This window comes from Alexandromys fortis, unplaced genomic scaffold (assembly GCF_014885135.2).
Source record: "Alexandromys fortis isolate MF-2015 unplaced genomic scaffold, M_Fortis_MF-2015_v1.1 scaffold_42, whole genome shotgun sequence".
Classification (NCBI taxonomy): Eukaryota; Metazoa; Chordata; class Mammalia; order Rodentia; family Cricetidae; genus Alexandromys; species Alexandromys fortis.
In genome coordinates, this window is record NW_026067934.1 from 6,579,560 (window position 1) to 6,601,200 (window position 21,641).

Sequence of the window (21,641 nt, forward strand, 5' to 3'; positions counted from 1 at the left end):
GCCATCTCTCCAGCCGCAGCATTCGTTTCTTTAAAAACCGCTCACTGCCCGTTGCCTCCAATCTTGCTTCTCTCTGCTTTACCAAGAGGCTGCTTAAGCTTCAGCTCCGCAGCGCGCTCCTTTGGGCTCTCGTGTTTTGTGTGACTCCCAGGCTTAAACCAATCAATACATTCGTTATAGCTTTTCTCCTGTTAGTCTGTTTAATACTAATATATTTCATGGACTAAAACAATTAAAGCTTGGGTGTGACCCTAGGCAGGTGCCAGACGTTTCGGATGCCGTGCTCTTGTAGGTCACCTGAATGAGGGGCAGGAGAGAAGAGTTGCTTCCCCTTTCTCGTGAGCACCGCTACATTGGGAGACATCGCATCGAGCATAGTCTGAGCAAGCACTCAAGACCTGATGAAGATAGCCAGAATGAAGATGGGAGAACCATGTGGAGGAGACAAGTTCCCTGTCAGTGGAAAGGTCTGAGCTCTGCTACCAGATGAGCGGATATGTTTGGGTAACACACTTGTCTTTCTAGCCATTTACTAAGTAAGATAGTGTCCTTGTCACTTCCCTACTGCCGTGACGAAACACCCTGATGAAAGCAGCTTATAAAAGACAACATCTAATTGGGAGCTCATGGTTCCAGAGGTTAGAGTCCATGACTACCATGGCGAGGAGCATGGCAGCAGACAGGCAGGCATGGCACTGGAGCAGCATCGGAGAGCTTACTTCTTCATCTACACGTGGGAGGCAGAAACCCCCAGACACATGCCTCCTCCAACAAGACCACACCCCTGATCCTTCCCAAACAGTTCCACCAACTGGGGAACCAAGGATTAAAATAGATGAGCCTATGGGAGCCGTCCTCACTTAAACCATCACAGTTAGTAAGACTAGCTCCATGGCATTGTGACTCTAAATGAGACAACATAAGACCTCTGCTCCAGAACGCTGCCCTCTGTGCATGACATGGCCAATGGCATCTTTAAATTAGGGCAGATGCAACTAACCACAGGAGACCCTCACAAGATAGAGGTTATTAAGACTCGTTTCAGGCCAGCAAGATGGCTCAGGGAGTAAAAGTGACTGCTGCCAAACCTGGTGGATTGAGTTTGATTCCTGGGACCTTTATGGTAGAAAAAGAGAACCAACTCCACAGGATGGCCTCATACCTCCGCGTGCACACTGCGGTATGTGCACGGCCTGATCCAGTGCTCTATCACTCCTGCTGGGGTGAGCTTTTTGGTGGTAAACCTGCCCAATTCACCCGTGTTCTTGTAATGAACCCCAACAAGCCCCATGGATCACCAAGCTGCACTGAGTGAATGGCTTGTCATTGTCCTCTGTCTGAGGCAAATGGGAATTGACGCCCCAGGAAGAGCTACTCCATGTTGGCATTTGCTCAATGGATGGAGTCACTGCTCACTTCCATTCCCTTCCAAACTCATAAACATTGATAGAAAGTTTGCTTTAATGACAAGCGATAATGACTTGGAAGAGCAAACTTCAGCCCTCCTCAAGAGACCTCTTCTCTCTTGAGCCATGTTAATGTTTTAATCAGATTACAGCCAGGTCCTGCTGAACCTTTGGTGGCTTTGCCTATCTGTCCTCTGAGCCATTAGTCACAGGATTTCCAGCTCACCGTTGAAAGCAGTTTTAGTTCCTTCATTCCTGAATGTTCAAGCAGGCTGTACCTCCCAACTCCAAAGAACATAAATCACTAGGAACTTCTGAGCTGGGCGTGGTGGCTCATCTCTGTAACTCAGCACTCTGAGGCAGGATGATTGCCACCAGTTTGAGATCATCCTGGGCTACAAGACTAACCTAGACTACAATGTAAAAGCCTGCGGCAACAAACTAAATTTTCCAGGTTCAGAGGTTGGAGGTAATGGAAGAGATCCAGAAAAAGTTACCCTGGCTCATTTTCATCTGAAGGGACTGAAGTCCTGAAATTCCTTATCTGTCTAAAGCCGAGAATTCAAGAGCCATAAGTCCCCTTTTTAACTGCTGAGAGACCCTAAGTTGCTCCACACTATATAAAAGATTGGTTTTTAGGCTGTGCCCTGCTCTGAGAGACTTCATTTTCCAAACAGATTCGGACTGGTTTGAGCGCAACTTCAGGGTCTAGGTATCTTATTGCCATAATGAAACACATGACCAAAAGTAAGTTGGGGAGGAAAGGGTTTATTTCGCTCATAGATTCATAAGCAGTTCATCATCAAAAGCAGTGAGGGCCGGAACTCACACAGGGCAGGAACCTGGAGGCAGGAGCTGATGCAGAGGCCGTGGAGGGGAGCTGCTTACTGACTTGCTCAGCCTGCTTTTGTATAGAACCCAGGATCACAAGCACAGGGATGGAACCACCCACATGGCCTAGGCCCTCCCCCATCAGTCACTGTAGCAGACTTTCTTGGGCTACCAGGCCCCAAATCATGACACAGAGACATTAAGTATGACAGGTTGGCCTTAGCTTAGGCTTGCTTCTAACTAACTCTTATAACTGAAATTAACCCATTTCCGTTCATCTATATGTTGTCACATGGCCCGTGGTTTTTACCTCTCCTCCTGCATGCCCTGCTTCCTTTGTGTCCAACTGGCAGCCATGGTTTCTTCCTCTCAGAGTCCCCTCTGCCCCCAGAAGTCCTGCCTAGCCATTGGCCATTCAGCTCTTTATTAAACCAATCACAGTGACACAGTGTAAAGGGATATTCAGTGACAAATCACTCATTAAGAAAATGTACTACAGCCGGTCTTAATGAGGCATTTTCCTAATTCATGCTTCCTTCTCTGAAGTGACTGTGGTTTGTGCTACATTGACATAAAATTGTGCAGCACCAGAGGCCACACAAACAGGACCCTCTGTCCAGCACGGCTTGAAGCCCAGAGTGATGGTAACTCATTTCTAAACACGGTAAGGGCACTACCCTGCAAAATGATTAGAGTGAACTGGGCTGCGGGAACACATGAATGCACTGTAATCACACCAGGAGAACCAGGCCCGAGAACCCACAGAACACAGCGGAAGAAAGAGTATAGCCCCCTCACCTAGACCCCAGCAAAAGGAGGACTCCTGTCGCTGAATTGTCACCTGACTTCCTGGCCAACAGCGACCTCCAACAGTCCCAGAAGCTTCAGCATGGCTTGGTCCCCACTGTGGACGTGGCCTGCTTGAATTGCGGTCTGTCTGTCTGTTCCTCTGTCTGAACCTGCAGTCTGTCTGTCTGTTCCTCTGTCTGGACCTGCTATCCGTCCATCTTCCTGTTCTTCCATCTGGACCCAGTCTTGCCCTTTACTTCACAGCCTTCATGGTCCCATGCCTGCAATAGGTTTCCATTTTAAGATTCAGCTCAGACTTTTGACCCATGGGCTCAGCTCAGCTGCCATATCTCCAGGAGGATTAGTTAGTGAACTAACGCCCAGATCCCCAGCACGAAGATGCTCTTTCCATCCTTAACTTCTCAGCCTCTGCCTCCCAGGCTTCCGAACTCCTTAAGCCCTGACTGCTGTGCTCTCTTGTATGCTACCCGCAGGCACACGTATAAACACATTTACCTCGTGATGAGCAGTGTGTGCTCTGGGAGTTAATATTAGTAACCGAGACCGGAACAAAAGAACCCGTGTTTGCCAACAGCTAGCTATCAGGGGAAACTGCAGACAACAAGATTGATTGATTGCCAGACAATAAATTCTGACACACCAATGTGCTCGCCTATGTTCCTGGCATAATGTGCTCATGACAGTTTGTTTGTGTTTTCTCATGTTTTTGAAGGCACGATATTGTATTTAACCAGGGCTGAAGTCGTAGTGTTACATTTTATAATCTGTTCATACAGCTATAAATCAAAACCGCAGTTTATCTGCCCATTTATGATGATATTTGTAATTGAGCTTTTCATATCTGTGGTGGGGGGCATAGCTTGATTGGTATTACAAGGGAAGGAAAAACCGCCTTTCTTAGCTAGAACCTATTAATTCCATGATAAAAGACAGATTAACCAAAATGCAGGTTAAACTGCCATTTTGAGCTTTATATGCAAGAACCACACAGAAAATCAATGCAATTCTAAAGAGGCAGCTAGGGTCTGACTTCCATGCCGTCTAACAAAGGACTAGACAAGCGTCCCTGAGAGATGGCTTAGCAGGCAAAGACGTCTATTAGTAAGCCTGAGTTGGATTCCTAGGGACCCATGTGGTAGAAGGAAAGAACCCAATCATGCCAGTTGCCCTTTGACCTTCACATGCACATCATGGCTTAGAAACAAGGCCTGGGGAGATGGCTCAGCGGTTAAGAGCAGATCCTTGTGGAGGACCTGAGTTAGATTCCCAGCACCCACATCCGATAGCTCACAGTTGTTACTGCGGCCCCTGTGGGTTCACTGCAGCCCTCTGATACACACACTTACATGCACACGGTACCACACACAGGCACACACACACAATTAGAAATAAATATTCTTTTAAAGAAAAGAGAAAGAAAAAAAGCTAAAGAGTTCAGGCTATGACAGAGTGAGTCAGGGAAGGTATATAAGGAGAAAACTCACGGCAAATAATGGTGTTTCGCAACGTTTGTACTGCAGACCCGGGTCTCCTCTTCCCTGTAGGAGGAAACGGAAACCCTGGAAACAGACCAATGGAAATTTACGTTTCTTTTACAAAGCAAAATGTACGCACTGATTTTATGATGAAGGCAAAGTATAAAGAGTTCCTGTTGAACCTGCCATTTCTTAATTACCTTCAGCTCAAAATAACCCTTATGCCAAAGCGACATATTTTAAAGAGGCGTATTCTGACCGTATGGAGCATCATTTGCTATAGGGATCTTGAGAGAAGGAAAAGAAATACAAATATGTAATTACGCTGATAATTTGTAAGTTTGTTCTTTAAATGTACTTAATATTTGCTCTAATCAGGACAGGAGGCAGACAGCAAGAATGACTGCCATGAAGGAAGTTTGTATTTACAGACCTCCAGGAACAGGAGACAAGGCACATACAGGACCGCACGGGAAAGCACCCACGTGGGGCAGGAGGCAGAAATGGAGTCCAGTCTCGACACTACTGGGGTCTTCACAGTCAGGAACAGGTGATGCAGGCTGGGTACCTTGAGTTAGTTTAAGATTAGATGGAAAACTGTGGGGAGGGCCCTCTGGGATCTAGGTATGGTATCGGATTGTCCAAACCCAGCCTTAAAGTGATTAAGGGCAGAAGGAATTTTGGTGAGAATTGGTGAGAATGTAGAGTTAAAGGAGAAGCTTGTGTTTTGGAATTTTACAGGAAAACTCTACATCCGAATGTTTTCGTGGGTAGGCATAGTCTCCCATGCCTTTATGCCAGTCGAGGAGACAAAAAATTTAATAATTGTGACCATGTCAGAAAGACAGGACAAACCGGCTCAGTTTTAAGGCGCTGACAGAACTCTGACACGTTCTATGAAAGTGAACCGTGGAGATAACGGGAACGCATCTCCCACAGAGCAGCCCGTCTTGGCCAGGTCAGTGAATCTCACCTATCACTGGAGAGGTGGGTACCACGGTTGTCACTTGAGGGGGACGGCCTGGTTCTCCTGAGATGACAGTCGCAGCCTCAGCTCCCCGCTTGGGGATGGTCTCACTGTGGGATGACCCTGGGACAGTGTCAGTTCCTTGTCATAAGGATGCGTATGAGGGGCCTGGAGAGCTTGTCCAGAGGTTAAAAGCACTGGCTGCTCTTCCAAAGGACCCAGGTTTAATTCTCAGCACCCACATGGCAGCTCACAACTGTCTGTGACTCCAGTTCCAGGAGGTCAGACACCTTCATACCAATGCACATAAAATAAAGTTAAATAAAAATAAATTTAAAAAACAAGATGTGTATGGAGCAGTCTTGTTGTTCCTGGAATCCAAGATGACTATTGAATGCAGTGACTCAGGAGGAAAGTGTCAGAGGCAAAATAGAGCCAAAATTAGCCAGGCGGTGGTGGCGCACACCTTTAATCCCAGCACTCGGGAGGCAGAGACAGGAGGAGCTCCATGATTTCAAGGCCAGCTTGGTCTATAGAGTGAGTTCCAGGACAGGCTTTAAAGCTATAGAGAAATGCTGTCTCAACAAAGAAAGAAAGAAAGAAAGAAAGAAAGAAAGAAAGAAAGAAAGAAAGAAAGAAAGGAAGGAAGGAAGGAAGGAAGGAAGGAAGGAAGGAAGGAAGAAAGAAAGAAAGAAAGAAAGAAAGAAAGAAAGAAAGAAAGGAAGGAAGGAAGGAAGGAAGGAAGGAAGGAAGGAAGGAAGAAAGAAAGAAAGAAAGAAAGAAAGAAAGAAAGAAAGAAAGAAAGAAAGAAAGAAAGAGCGAGCCAAAATAGTATTAGGCTATGTCTGGGTTCTCCTTTATTTCAGGGTATGGGATCTGGGTGGTCTGGTTTGTTTTTCCAAACTCAACTGTGGGGAATTGTTTCCTCTCTAGGAACTATGGAGGCCTAGGAGGAACAATCTTCCTGATATCAAAGCCCCAAATGCCAGATCATTAAATGTGGGCTGGGCAGTGACAGAATGCGGGTCTGGCACGTGATGTTGGGGTCAATCCTTAGTGCAATTAGGGGGAAAGGGCAACTTATAAATGCAAAAAGTGAAAAATGGGGGGCTGGAGAGGTGACTCAGTGGTTATCATGATGGCCAGAGAGCAGATCTTAACATCCAAAGAATGAGACAGGTGTCCTGCACATGCCAGCAACCCCAGCTCTGAGTGTGTGGAGACAGGAGGATGCTGGGGCTTTCTGACTCCCAGCCTAGTAGAGAAAACACAAGTCCTATGTAGAGAGAGACCCTGCCTCACAGGAATATGTAGACGGCGATAGCTCACAGGAATATGTAGATGGTGATAGCTCACAGGAATATGTAGATGGTGATAGCTCACAGAACTATGTAGATGGTGATAGCTCACAGGAATATGTAGATGGTGATAGCTCACAGGAATATGTAGATGGTGATAGCTCACAGAACTATGTAGATGGTGATAGCTCACAGGAATATGTAGATGGTGATAGCTCACAGGAATATGTAGATGGTGATAGCTCACAGGAATATGTAGATGGTGATAGCTCATCATACTACATGACCCCTTCGGGCCTTAAGTATTTACACAGGCATGCACATTCACATACACACCCACACATACACTCACACACCTAAATAAATAATGTTTTTGAGACGGGTTCTCACTGACTGACCGGGACTTATTATAGAGACCAGGCTGACCTTGAGCGCACAGAGGTGTCCTCTGCTTTTGCCTACCGAGTGCTGGGGGTAAAGGATTATGCTACCATGATTGGCCTTAAATAGATCTCTTAAAAAAATGAGAAAAAAAAATGTACTCCCTTCTCTGAAATTGTTTAGTCTCATGAGTCTGGGTATGGCCTCAATCTCAAGTGCTCCTCCTGCTTCAGTCTCTCAAGCGACTAAGACCACAGGCACAAACCGCCACACCAGAACATGAGCTGGTTTTGTTTGTTTGCCTGTTTTGAGACAAAGTCTATTGTTTCCCAGGCTGGCCTCAAACTTCCAGGTATAGCCAAGAGTTCCCTTGGACTTCTGCTCCTCTCGCCTTTACCTACTAAGTGCTGGGAATCTATAATGACTTAAGTCATGCTGAGTATTGAACCTTGGCTTCCATGATACATGGAGCTACATGCTCTGTCCTCACATAAAGGTTGTTGTTGTTGTTTTGTTATTGATGTTGCTTTTGAGGCAGAATCTCTCTACATGGCTCTGGTTGTTCTGGACTCACCAGGCTGGCCTCAAACTCAAAGATCTGCCTAACTCTGCCTCTCTACTGCAGGAATTAAAGGCATTTGCTACTATGCCTGGCCACACGACATATTCTTACTATTGATAAATATAGAATTTATAAAATATAATTTTGCTTTTAAAAGTCTTACATCTTTAGTCTGATTCTATCACAGGGACTGTAATGTCAATGTCCATCTTATTCCCGATAAGACTATATTGCGGGGCTGGAGAGATGGCTCAGTGGTTAAGAGCATTGACTGCTCTTCCAGAGGACCCAGGTTCAATTCCCAGCATCCACATGGCTGCTCACAATTGTCTGAAGATCCAGTTGCAGGGGATCTGACACCTTCACAACAATGCACATAAAATAAAGTTAAATAAACCATAAAATATTTTTTTAAAAAAGACTATATTGCAACCCCTATTTTTGCACTTCCTATTTTTGGTAATGATTTTATGCATTAGATCATTGCTCTACCAAATATTTAAGATGATAAGAATGCTTGTGTGTGTGTGTGTGTGTGTGTGTGTGTGTGTGTGTGTGAAATGAACTACAGTAACATCAAACATGTGGAGGAGAGAATGAATTTCTTGCTTCAATGTTGGTCAACACTGATGTAAATCCTTTGGATTTTCTGACCTCACTTCCAGTGTCTATGGAAAAATTCTAATTACTATCTCTCTGGCAAACTTCTGATATCTGCAATAACTGTATTGCTTCACAATTGCAATTTAAGCAAAATTCTCAGGATTCTCAAAGGACTTTCAGACCTTAGACTAAGATCTTAGGATGGTCAGTTAATTAATAAGAAATCTTTGGTTTCCTGGCATATTTTTTAGAAAATTAAAATCAACAGGCAAATAGAAAGAAAAGTGCTGGGTCACCAAGCATTATTATTTAGACTTTTTTTTTAAGGCATGCACAGAGAGGTAAATTCAGTACATACACTGTCTTGTAATCTATGAGGTTAACTATATATTAAAGCTAGGATTGGGATCTGGAAAGATAGGTTAGCTGTTAAGAGTGCCTGCTGCTTTTCCAGAGGACCTGAGTTTGGCTCCCAGCATCCACATGCGGATGCTCACAACTGCTCGGAACTCCAGTTCCCAGGGATATAATGCCCTTCTGCCTTCACAGGTACCTGTGCTCACATGCACAGATATTTTTTTTTAAAGGGCAGGCATGGTGGTGCACACCTTTAATTCTGGCACTGGGGAGGCAGAGACAGGTGGATCTCTGAGTTCAAGGACAGTTTGGTTTACAGATTGAGTTTTGGGACAACCAGTGTTACACAAAGAAACCTTGTCTCAAAAAAAAAAAAACCAAAATAATAATAATAAAAATTAAAATTGAAAAAGAAGACAGCCCTCAGCGCATCAGGAATGCTTTCACCAGAGGCTGAATGTGTGGACTCCAGTTGTTCTCTTCCCAGTCTCCAGAGCTATCAACAAAGGACGTTTAAGGTACCTAGTAATAGTGTTTCTGTTAGATCAATACAGACTGAGTAAGGCAACTGGGAATATCAATAATGATTCTGACCGTAGTATAGATTAGATTCACTATAAATAAACCCAGTGTCTACCAACCAATGAACGGATAAAACAAAATGTGGTCTTTTCATAATGGAGCACTCACTTCTCATCAATGACAGGACCTGGAGTAGAGCTTCAATCCACAATGTGAATGACCCTTGGAAACATTACATCGTGTCACAGGGGCCAGCCACAGCAGTCTGCGTAGCACATGACTGCATTTACATGAAGTGTTCAGAACAGGCAAATCTATAGAGACGGAGAGTGGATTTGAGGTCGCAGGAGGACAGGAGTGGGAAGAGATGGATGGTAGTTTGGGGGGGGAGAGAAAGTTCCAGAATTAGATAGTGATGGTGACCACAGTGTCCTCCTGACACCACCACATGGCATACTACATTTATTTGATTTTAACTTTTGCTTTTGTGGATCAGGGCCTTGTTACGTGGCCTGGAGCTCACTGTGTAGACCAGACTGGTCTTGGGTCACTCTCCTGTTTTTGCCCTCGGGGTGCATAGCTTACAGATAATTGTCACCTAGATAATGACACATTTTAAAATATTTTTAAATTATGCTTGTTTATTTATTTCCTCTCCTCTCCTCTCTACGTCTCTGTCTGTCTGTCCGTCTCTCCGTGTGTCTGTCTCACATGGAATACATACGGAGGTCAGAGGACACCGTTCAGGATTCCGTTCTCCCCTTCCATATCCAAGTGTTTGAGCCTATGGGGACATTCTCATTCGGTCAGCACAGGCCAGCTGCAGTGGCCGCGTGTGGAAGCTCCCTTCCACAGACCCGATGTCAACCTGAAGCCTGACGGCAGCATTACAAAGGACAAACCATCTGCCACTTTACCCAGGCTCCAGAGGACCGAGTCAGAATTACACAGATCCTCAGAGAGTAAGGAAGAATTCACACTCAACACTCAGCAAAGAGAAGGAAGTGATCATGATTGGCGTTTGACATTCAGGAATGGATCGAGCTCAGTTTCCTGAGTTACAGGAGAATAGCAAAGAGGAGGTCTTCTCAGAAAGCCAGAAGCTTACAGGGACTGAATCCTATCCACGGGGGACTGAGAATATATTCAATACCTTTCACAATGAACTCCCCCGCCAAGCCGTCATTCCTCCAAACACTTCCTCGATGGCCTCCCTAGACCAGAGCCAGGTCCTAGAAGTGCCTGTTTCTCTAGTTTCTCTAGTGACACTGAGTCCTTGTCATGCTGGAGTCCGCGGTGGCCTCATTAGGGCAAAGCAGCTGAAGCAACCTAAGTTACTCAGCCTGAAGCCCTGTCTCCCTCCTCATTGTTTTTGTTGTTAGGTTTGGTCCTGAGCTTTCCTAAGTAACTCAGCCTGAGACTGTCTCCCTCCTCATGGTTTTTGTTGTTAGGTTTGGTCCAAAGTTTTCCTGGGTGGGGTTGTCTAACTAGGCAGCACCAGGCCTAAAGATCTAGATCAGTTTTGGGGTGGGGGTTGAAGTTCCTTTTCTCATGTGACTGTAGCTTGAGGAGCCTGGTGTCACAAGGAGACATGAGGTGCTTGTGTGCCTGTGGGCTTGTCTGTATGGGTCCTAGCTCCAGCTCCTGTTTCTACCCTGGACACGGAAGAGAAAGTTTACCAACTGTGGCTGAGTGCTGTGTTTATGTTTGGGATAAATATGCTGATCCAGAGACATGACTTGAGAACAAGGAGGGAACATGGGAAAGAAACGGGAAAAGCCCTCATTCTCCCAAAGCTCCTGGACGTTCTCAGCGTGTGATTCCGGGTGATGGCCTGTGCTTTATGTCCCCACTGGGCTCCCTTTGTCCCCGGCGCTGGGGTTTCAGCTCCTCTCCAGGCACAGAGATGGAAATCGCACTTTACTTTGCTCTGGCATGAATGAACTTGATCCTGAGTAAGGAGCTAAAGAGCTGTGAGCAGTCATAAGAAAGTGCTGGGAAACCTGGCATGGTGGCCCATGGGAGGCAGAGGCAGGAGGATTCCAAGTTGCAGGCCCAACCTGGGATACATATCAATGCCTTGTTTCAAAAAAAATGTAAGGTAGGAAGGAAGGAAGGGAGGGAGGGGGGAAGAGAGAAGGGAGGGTGGGTAAGAACGGGTAGAAGGAAAGAGAGAGGGAAGGAAGGAAAGAAGGAAGGAAGGAAGGAAGGAAGGAAGGAAGGAAGGAAGGAAGGAAGGAAAGAGCCGGGGGGGGGGGGGAGGAGAGAAAGAGGACAGTTCTAAGTTTGAGTCCTGCTTCTTTATCAAACCCGACTAGGGCTTTTAAGCTCACTCAACTTTAGTCTTGTCCTCTCTGGATGGGAACCGGTAAGATCTGCCTTTCTCATAGGGAGCACTCAGTGGGATCAGGAATGTGAAAATAGGACAGGTGTGGATGGCACTGGTCCCTTATCAGCTAGAAGCGCAGAGGCAGAGTCAAGGCACCAAGGGTGCAGCTGACCTGCTGTCTACTGCTGAGCCCTGCCCCTCTCATTGCAGAGACGTTGGGGCCCTCCACCCACTACAATAGTGGCTTCAAACCAGAGGTCTCTAGCAGGGCTAGGTCCAGATTCTGTGAAGCATGGGGCGTGGAGCTTACACAATTTGGGGATGTTTTCTGTGAGGAAAAGGATGTGAATGTCTGGCTCGCGTGTCTCCAAGCAGGGCACTTAGAGATTTCTGTGGCTTCGTGGCAATTCTGACTCTGGCATCTGTATTTCCTTCCTGCCAGGGCTCAGAGAACCTCTGAGGGCAAATTGGCATCCAGACAATGTTCTGTCCCTTGTATTTTTCACAGGAACATTATGAGAAGCTCCCAGGAGGAGGTGATGGGTCTCCACTGGGAAACACTGAGCTGCCCTGCCGGACGGTTCCTTGACTCAGGTCTGCTGCTCTTTTCTGGCAATGACCTGGACAAGCACTCTATCCTTGAGGTCCCAAGGAGGCCTCAAACAAAAGCCCTCATTTCATATAGAGGACGTGGTTCACCTGAGGTCACATAGCCTGTGAATGGTGGAGTTTCAAGAGCAAAGTGGAGCTCCAGTTCCATGCGCTGTATCTCCTCCTGGAAGGGGAGTCTTCTTGAAGCACCCAGCCTCACCCCATTGTCTGCCTTAGGTTTCTGCTGTGATAAAATGCTCCAACCAAAATCAACTTAGGAAGGAAAGGGTTCTTTCCAGCTTTCATGTCCTGATGACAGTTCATCAGGAAGGAAGTCAGGGCAGGAACTCAAAGCAGGAACCTGGAGGCAGGAGCTGATGCAGAGACCATGGAGGAATGATGTTTATTGAATTGCTCCCCTCAGCTTGCCCAGCCTGTTTTCCTATACCACCTAGGACCACCTGCCCAGAGTGGCACTGCCATAGGGAACTGGGCCCTCCCCCATCAATCACTAATTAAGAAAATCCCCTAAAGTTGTGCAGTGGTGGCACACACCTTTAATCCCAGCACTCCGGAGGCAGAAGCAGACAGATTTCTGAGTTAGAGGCCAGCCTGGCCCACAGAGTGAGTTCCAGGACTACACAGAAAAACTTTGTCTCAAAAAAGAAGTCAAAAAGAAAATAAAGAAGAGAGAGAGGGAGAAAGAGAGAGAGAGAAGACAGAGAGAAAATTACCTATAGACATAAACATCTGATGGAGGCATTTTTTCCACTGAGGTTCCTCCTCTCAGATAAGGTCAGTTCACGTGACGGTGACAAAAACAAAGAACAACAAAAAGCCCAGCCAGGAACAGGAATCCTTTTTTTTCTTTCTTTCTTTCTTTCTTTCTTTCTTTCTTTCTTTCTTTCTCTTTCTTTCTTTCTTTCTTTCTTTCTTTCTTTCTTTCCTCTCTCTCTCTCTCTCTCTCTCTCTCTCTCTCTCTCTCTCTCCTTTTCTTTTTTTTTCTGGAGACAGAGTTTCTCAGTAGCTATGGAGCCAGTCCTGGAACTCACTCTGTAGACCAGGCTGGCCTTGAACTCACAGAGATCTGCCTGCCTCTGCCTCCCCAGTGCTGGGATTAAAGGTGTGCACCACCATCGCCAGCAAATTGATTCTTTTTTATTTATTTGTTTGTTTGTTTTTTTATTATGTATACAGTGTTCTGCTTGCACGTATGGGAAGAGGGCACCAGATCTTATTACAGATGGTTGTAAGCCACCATGTGGTTGCTGGGAATTGAACTCAGGACCATTGGAAGAGCAGCTAGTGCTCTTAACCACTGAGCCATCCTTCAACCCCTTATGAATTCACTTTCTATGAGCCAGAATATAGTAGTTTTTCCTTCTAATCAGGTAATGGTGAAGTTTTCTTTGGTCTAGTAGGTTGGTTTCGTGCTAGACCAGATATTCACTCCTCAGGGCCAACATGACTGTAGTTCCTTGCTAGCTCTTCCCAGGGGCCTGGCAACACTGACAAGAGGTCACCTCAGACTTAGCCATGGCCTTTGCCCCTCATTGCCGGGGCTGCTCCAGCTTCTGGTTCTAGTTCCATGGTGACAACCCTGTCTCATTGTTTCTGTTCGTGTTCTCCAACTTCTCCCTAGAAGCTGATCCTTTAGGCTGACTTCAACTATGAGTAGCTTTAATCCCTGACCCCACAAATCTCCAGTAAGTGCTAGCTCCCGGGTACCCCCATTCCTGCCACTGAACCTCAGAGAGAGCACCAGTTCAGCCAAGACAGAAACCCTACAGCTCTCACAGGACTCCTATACTAAGAGGCAGTCAACACGGCTGAGTGTGCACCTAAGTGTGTATACAGGAGACACCTGCTGTCCCCTGGGCAGGCTAAACTCTGCCCAGTCCATCTTAATGTCCGAAGATTGTAGGGAAGGCACGATCTCAAACACTGATGAATGATTTCAGCCATATGAGGGGTTAAAATATAGGCGTCCTTTGGTGACCACATGGGATTGGTTACTGGAGTCTTCCTCAGACACTAAAACCCAGGGGTGCTCAAGTCTCTTATATTGGAAAAAGGTATAGTATTTAAAAATGGCATCTAACCCTTCAACGTGTATCAAATCATTGCTAGGTTATTTAGAATACCTAATGCAATGTAAGTGCTATGCAGAGAGTAATTCTGTGTTATTTAGGAAGATAACGGCAAGAAGAGGTCTGTAGAGGGGGCGACAGACACAATGTTTTCCTCTTAATGCTACTTCCCCTGCGGCTGTGACTAAAGTACCTTAACAAAAGCCACCTAAGAAGAAAGAGCTTGCTTTGGATTAAGTGGATGGTGATGACAGTTAGGGTTAGGGTGAGGGCTAGGGCTAAGGTTAGGGCTACAGTTAGTTTTTTGATTCTAGGGCTAGGGCTAGGGTTAGGGTTATAGTGCATCCACAGTGGCAGAGAACAACACACCCATGTGCCCAGTTAGCTCCCATTTTCTTTCTTTTTGTTTTTTTGAGACAGGCTCTCCCGATAGAGCCCTGATTGTCCTGGAACTCTAGAGCTTTTTAGCATGGAACTCTTTGAGATCATCTGCCTATGTCTGGGATTAAAGACGTTTGCTTCCACCTCTGTTCTAGCTTCTCCTTTCATGTGGCCTAAGACCCCAGCCCAGAGAATAGTATAGTTTACATTTTCATTTTCTAATCAATTGGAAGTTTTTATTCCAGCTACCTGGGCTTACACTCAGGAATTCAGGACTCAAGTGCAGCCCAGTGCAGGCTACCACGAGTAATTCCATCAAGAGTATCCCTCATGGTATAACCAGAGATTAACATGGTCTAGACAATCTCTCACAGGGGAGCGCAGAGGATGATGTAAGCCTTCAGGTGTAAAGAATTACTATCCATTGTTGGTTGAGTCCGTGGAGGGGAATCTGCATATGGAGCATTGACTGTACTGAAATGCGTCCTGTCACTGGTCCATGGCTGCAGCCCTTGTGCCTCAGCGTCCGTGGCACTGTTGATAGCTTCAAACCTTCCACTCGTAAATGTTTTAGGTGCCTACTGTGTACTTCCCTACTATTGCCTGGCCCTTTCTTTTCATATCCAGAACAAAACAAACCAAGCCAAAACTAACATCTTGAGGATTTTTCCTTTCTATTTACATCATAGAGCTTGACAGCTTTCTTTTATGTTTGCATTGATTCCTCCGGGTGAGGCACTAAGCATGTTCTATCACGGACGGAGTGGCGACCATCAGTGGGCCGGGAAGGAAGAGTGGAGACTTACTGCTTTGAATGAGTATGGAGTTTCGGACTGGTAGAATGAAAACGCTCTAGGTATGTATTCAGGAGTTGCCCATACAACACAGGAAAGCTACCACCTCCTCCTGCCAATGGCCTAACACGTCCGAGGAGGCAAATTTTATCACGCTGGCATGTCTGGCTAGGGAGTCTTCGCTGAACTGGTTACAGTGTGTTTCTGCATCTCTCATTAATTGATGGGTTACAGGCAGTCACTGACAGGTGCTCATTGGTATCTGCATAAGATTGGTGATTTATTTCCCTTTTAATAAGTGGTTAGCAGCTTAAATATCTGCTGCTTATGCTGAGGAAGCAATCAAAGGGCGGAGGAGGGAGGAGAGTGAGCAGAGCAGGGGTGAGGTAGGAGAGGGAGAGAGTACAAGAAGACAGGAAAGGCCGAGGCAAGGACGGGGAGGGCGGGGGAGCAGTCAGTGTAAAGAAAAACAGGAGAGGGAGGCACGGGGCAGCAAGAGAGGAAGTGGGAGGGACAGCCACCCACCCTGTAAATGTACAAATGCTTGCCCTTCTCTTGAAGGAAGTCTTTATTTTGACTCTGCCTTGAGAAGCTCTCTCTGTCCCTCAGTCAGAGGAGGAAGAAATTATTTTTTGCCTCTGCCGTTTCCCAGGTCACCGGTTATATTAAGTCAAAGTCCCTTGGTGGCTGCTGTCTATAATTTTCCACTCCCCACCCTTTTGAGTCAGATTGCAAAATAAGACCATTTTGAAACTTGGATTCCTCCTGCTCAAGGCAGTGGAGATGTGACAGAGGACTTTTCTGGCTCCGTGGAGCTCAGGCAGGGTCTTCCTGGGAGGTGTGGCCTTTGGTCAGCAACCGAAGGCTAGGAGGAGGCAGCAGGGATGCCGGGACCCTAGGCTGTTCTAGACTTTTACCATGGAGGGACCAGGCGCTCATCCTACGCCTTTCAGGGGTTAGCCACAGACGCTTGGTACCGAAACTCCTTCACTGGCCTGGCGGGGATCGGAGAAGTCAGCCATCGCTGCTCTAACAAAACCTCTTCCTAAAATGATCCCCGTCTGTCTTTCCAAACTTGCTCTCGGCCATTCCTGCCTCCTATCTGGGGCTGCAGAGCAGTCAGCCTACTGGCCACTCCCTGTTCTGCCTCTGGAATGCCCCCCCCCCCCATCTCTCGGACTCACGCTTTCTTTTCGTTTCCAGGCGGTGCGGCTGATTTTCTCGGGCTCTCACGTGTTCTTTATCACAGCATCTGTATTTACCCACAACACTGGCCACTCTGGCTTGTACTCACTTCCCCGCCCACCAGTCTGGGAGGGCCACAGCCCAGGCTTATCCCTGGCCTTCCCAGGACCAGGCTTAGCGCCTGGCACATTCCTTAGCTCGCTTCGTCAGCTTCCTGAGCCCTCACTATATGTCAGGCTGCGCAGTGGACCAAACTGACGAAAGGCTACATTTTCATGGGCAGAGACAGGCGATTTTGGTTGGAGAGACAGGCGATATTCTAGTATACAGGAATAAATGATGTGTTGAACAGTAATAAGTGCTAGAAGAATCATAATGGAAGCTAAAGACCCGGAGAAGGGTGTTACTAGAGATTGGTGGTTTCTCTGATAAGACGACATTTATATGGAGACTGGAGGTGGGGTGTACTTGAGAGGGTGTTTATCGTAGTTAAGGAATAGTAGGTAGGCAATGTGACCAAGGAGAAGTGTGTGGCCAAAACAAGGGGTCAGTGAGCAGCAGTGGCTCAGAGGTGTTGTGGGTGACCCCCCCCCCCGTTTCAGCTTTCTTTTCCAGGGAAATGGGGAGCCTTTGAAGGGGCTGAGGAGAGAAGAGACTAGCAAGATTTAAAGCCCTCATGTTCTTAAATGACCTTCTGGATACCCTTCCGAAGGCAGACTATTCAAGGCCCAAATTTTGGGGTACTCACAAAGATGATTGGTTATATGGGACCAAATTCGCAGGCACCTTGAGAGACTGGACGCTTGTCCTTGACTGGACAGGAAATGAGAAGTTCTGTTCCTTCTTGTCTGCCCCCCTCCAGATAAGTCTCCCACTGATAGGGCTTTCTGTCCCTGGACATTGAACGTGCTGAGACTGCAGACGCAGGACAAAACGTCAGAAACGGGCAGAGAACCCTGACCTGACCTGCCAAACTGAGCCGCGACCTTGCCCGTAACAGAGGCTCTTGAAGAAGGAGGTGGACTGCTTGGAGGAGGGAGGTTCACTACCTCGAGATAAAAAGAAAGGCGGGAGAAGCCAGCCCTTTCCCCGCGGCCCTCCCGCGGCACGACTGTCAGCTCTGAGTCACCTTCAGATTGGCCCTGACACACGAGCGCTAATAAAAACCTGATTATGAAAAGTGAATGACTTCAGTCCTCGGCGCTTTCCAGGCTCTTTTTTCCCCCAGCTTGTCTGAAAAAAAAATGCACAGAATTAATAACCAATAAAAGTTAAGAACGTCACCTCCCCACCCTCCGGAATCCCTAACGCTGAAATTTCTGGCCTGGGGACGTCCCCGGTTGTCCCCCCCCCCCCCACACTCAGGTAGGGGACTTCCGGGAACGCCTCCACGCCCTAAACGACGGGAGGCTCTCACCCCACCTCCTCTCCCTGGAGGCGTGGGGACCCGCGGCTGGTGCGGAGGCCAGAGGGCGGGGCGGTGTCGCATGCAGTGAGATGGGGCCGGCAGGGGGCGCAGGGGAGCCGCTGGATCCGGGGATGGCTCCAGGCCCTCCGCCGTCGCCTGCCCAGCCCCCATTTGCAGGCTCAGCCCCAGGTGTATTTGCCGGAAGGTCACCCTCGTCTCTTCTCTTAGGCCACCCTTTCCCTTCCAGGAGTGGCCTTGTGAGAGATCGGTCAGAGTGAGGTCTGGAGGACGATTGTCAGCGCGAGGTCTGTGACAGGAGAGAGCCCAGAGACTACTTCTTCGCCCCCTACCCTACAGCTAATGGTCCCTAAGTCCTAAGCCTAAGCATTGGGCTAGCCTCCTCCACCACCACCCCCGCCCCCCCGCCCCTCAGGACGCAGGCCGGGTTTACTTCAGCAGGGCCTGGCACGTGATAAGAGCCAGGGCAGTTAAAGGAACGGTCTTTTTGCCTAGGAGTGTCACCCTCCTCCTGCTCACACAGTTTGCTGCCTGCCTGTGTCGTGTAGTCGGCCTGTCCCTACCCCAGGCCAGGCCGTCTTCCCAGGCTTCAGCTTAAGGGTCCTCACTAAGTGGTTGGCCAAGTGCCTTATCATAGCCTTGAGGCTGTGCTCCGTCCTACTGAAGGGTAGCAGAGCAGACCCTCCCCCCAATGCCTCTTTAGCATAAGGATTATTTTGAGCAAAAGGCCACTGAAAAGGAGCACCTGAAAGAAAAGCTCTCCCTCGCGCATTTGCCTTAAAGCTGGGTGGAAACGTCGGGGGCTGTCCCCATTCTCCCTTCTAGGGTGAAGGACTGAGGTGGAACACAGACCACACCTTGAGGCCCTCATCCACCTGGAAGAGGCACCAGAGGAAACCACACAGCAAGCATAGATTAAGGAGCCTTTGTGTCCCGTCCGTGTCCCCCCCCCCCGCCCGTCCCCTCCCCCGTCCTTTTTATTTTATTTTTCTTTTATTTGCCTCCTGCAGTTTGCCGCCTCTGGAGAACCCAGATCTTGTGTTGTTACTGTTGTTCCTTGCCCCTTTCCTAAAATTTCACTGCTCTTTACAGAAGTCCTTCCTTCTTCTGTCTCCCATGTGCACATTAATATTTGTTACAGAGAGTCTGGCTAAGAACCCCCCCTCCCCCACACACACACTGTCTTAAGATACTTGGCACAGTTTTTCACTTGAGCCTGTGGTCTACACTAAATCGATTTGTAATCTGAACTGTCCTGATTCTGGGAGGTATCCCACCACCTTCTCCCTGTCAGGCTTCTGACAGCGGCTTCAACTCCTTTCTGGTTCCTTTAGGAAGAATTTTCTCAGCTCTGATCTGTAACATAAGCTCCTTGGATATTTATTTTTTTGTACCTGTTATCCTTATGATTCTGGAGAAAAATCAATGTCCCCTCTGGGGACAAAAGAATTAAAGAATAAATTCAAATGGAAGCTTGAGAAAAAATTTATTAACGTTTAAAAGATAAAACACCCCAAGGCCAACAAACTATAAACTTCAGCAGCTGCCTAGGAGGGGAGGTAAGAAGGAACTAGCCATGCCACTTGAGCTGGCATGGAGGTCAGGCACATGGCAGGGAAAGGGGTATTACAAAAAGAACAAGGATGCCCACAGTAACAGAAAAAGCACTCTTGTTGCTGGGCGGTGGTGGCGCACACCTTTAATCCCAGCACTTGGGAGGCAGAGGCAGGTGGATCTTTATGAGTTCGAGGCCAGCCTGGTCTAAAAGAGCTAGTTTCAGGACAGGCTCCAAAGCTGCAGAGAAACCCTGTCTTGAAAAAAACAAAAACAAGCAAACAAAACAAAAAAAGAAAAACACTCCTAGGTTCTGGCTCAGGCCTCAGAGGGGTAGGCTGACCCAGCAGAGCCTTATGCTGGCTTGTAAGGACCGTGCTGGGGGAAAGTTCCAGGAAGGAGAAGTCTAGTGTCTCATTTAAGGAAAAGTGAGTCTGTCTCTTTAGCTTGGCTTAAGGTAAACCTGTCTTCTGAGCGGTGGTCTCTTGGCCAGGTGATTGGCACAGAGCAACTCTGTTCTGTGTCGGTCTTCGTCCAGGTCACTGATTCTGTTTGTTCTTCTCCTCCTCTTCTCCCTCCTCCCCCTCCCCCTCTCCTTCCTCCCCTTCCTTCCCCTCTTCCTCTTTCAGTTTTCAAGACAGGGTTTCTCTGTGTAACCTTAGCTGTCCTGGAACTAGCTCTGTAGACCAGGCTGGCCTTGAACACAGAGACCCACCTGCCTCTGCCTCCCGAGTGCTGGGATTAAAGGTGTGCATCACCATTGCCTGGGTACTGATTCTATTCTCTTGACCACAGAGCTTTTCCTTCGTGGACTTTATTGCTCTGCCATATGACACTTCCATAGCTGACTGTTCTTGCCGACTAAATTGTGAGCTTGGGTGGGCAGGTTTGGTGAGGAACTTACCACCAAGCCTGACGACCTGAGTTTGACCCCTGGGCCTCCCCATGTGATGGAAGGAAAGCACCAGCTCCCGCTGACCTCTGCACAGGTGCTGTGGCACACACATGCCCCACACCTTCAGGCTCATACCTACACATTTGCAAACAAGTAAACGTGATAAAAATCAGACTGTAAACATTTGGGAAGCGGGTCCACACCTTGCTTTTCTCTCCCCTCCTGTTCATCATTCACTGGCACTGAAAATCTGCTGCGTTCCAAATAGGAAGTTCAGCAAATAGGGCTCTCTAAGTCCCTGCAGTGGAGGGAAGAAGGGAAGATGGGGATGAAGAAGCTTGAGGAAGGGGGCAGGATATGGCCTCCTCATGAAATACTAGAGAGAGGCAAGCAGACTCCCAAGTGACGTCCTGGAATCACTCACCATCCTGGACTAGGAAGTAGTCTCATTCTCTGAGGGTTTGGCTGCCCATTCATTTACCCAGCTCCTCATTCATGTGATAAATATTCGATGATACCTACTTTATCCATGTGACTCATGGGATTGGTCATACCCTAAGGTTAACGTGTGTGTGTGTGTGTGTGTGTGTGTGTGTGTGTGTGTGTGTGTGTTGGGTACCAGGATCCTGGAAAACTGGTGGTGAGTTCCTTCTTTGTCAGTTCCTGTTCAGACAAGCTTCTGGAAATTGTCTCAAAGAAAATGGTGTGTTCTCAGCAGAGGCAGGTAAATCTAGTATTTCTGGAGGGCAGGACGACACTGGCCTCACTGAGGCCAGAGGACACTCTGTGGGTCACTTTGGAATCGCTTTCTCAGATTTAACACCATGTTTCCTTTAAAGTCCATTATTTCTATGGATTATTTGAGCTAAATCCAGGTGATTTGTGATTTCTTTAGGGTCATATTTATGGCATGAGCTGGACCACAGAATAGACAGCATTCTGGGACACTTTTGGAACCCTGCATGCTGTATTTACCTGTGTCCAGACGTCCAGGCCATGAAGAGCCTGGGGCAGAGGGAGGGAAGTGACCCTTGGGTCCCTATGGTGACAGAAGGTTTTATTTTTCAGCCCTGACTAACTGCTGACCTCCGCTGCTCTGGCCCCTAGCACTTCCCATCCAGAAGTTTAGAACTTCCAAGTCCCGAGTCCCATTCCTTCCATGCTCTCTTTAACAAATTCTTTTA

The 21,641-nt window shown here is 47.5% G+C and overlaps 1 long non-coding RNA gene across 1 annotated transcript; it reads right to left on the minus strand.

Annotated features, from left to right (window-relative positions):
- Positions 1–2,178: 2,178 nt before the first annotated feature.
- On the minus strand, positions 2,179–16,719 carry LOC126504149 (uncharacterized). Its single transcript, XR_007592516.1, has 3 exons — positions 16,582–16,719; positions 4,532–4,606; positions 2,179–3,307 (listed from the first exon to the last, which is right to left on the minus strand). It is a non-coding gene; the product is annotated as an uncharacterized lncRNA (long non-coding RNA).
- Between the last annotated feature and the right edge of the window lie 4,922 nt (positions 16,720–21,641).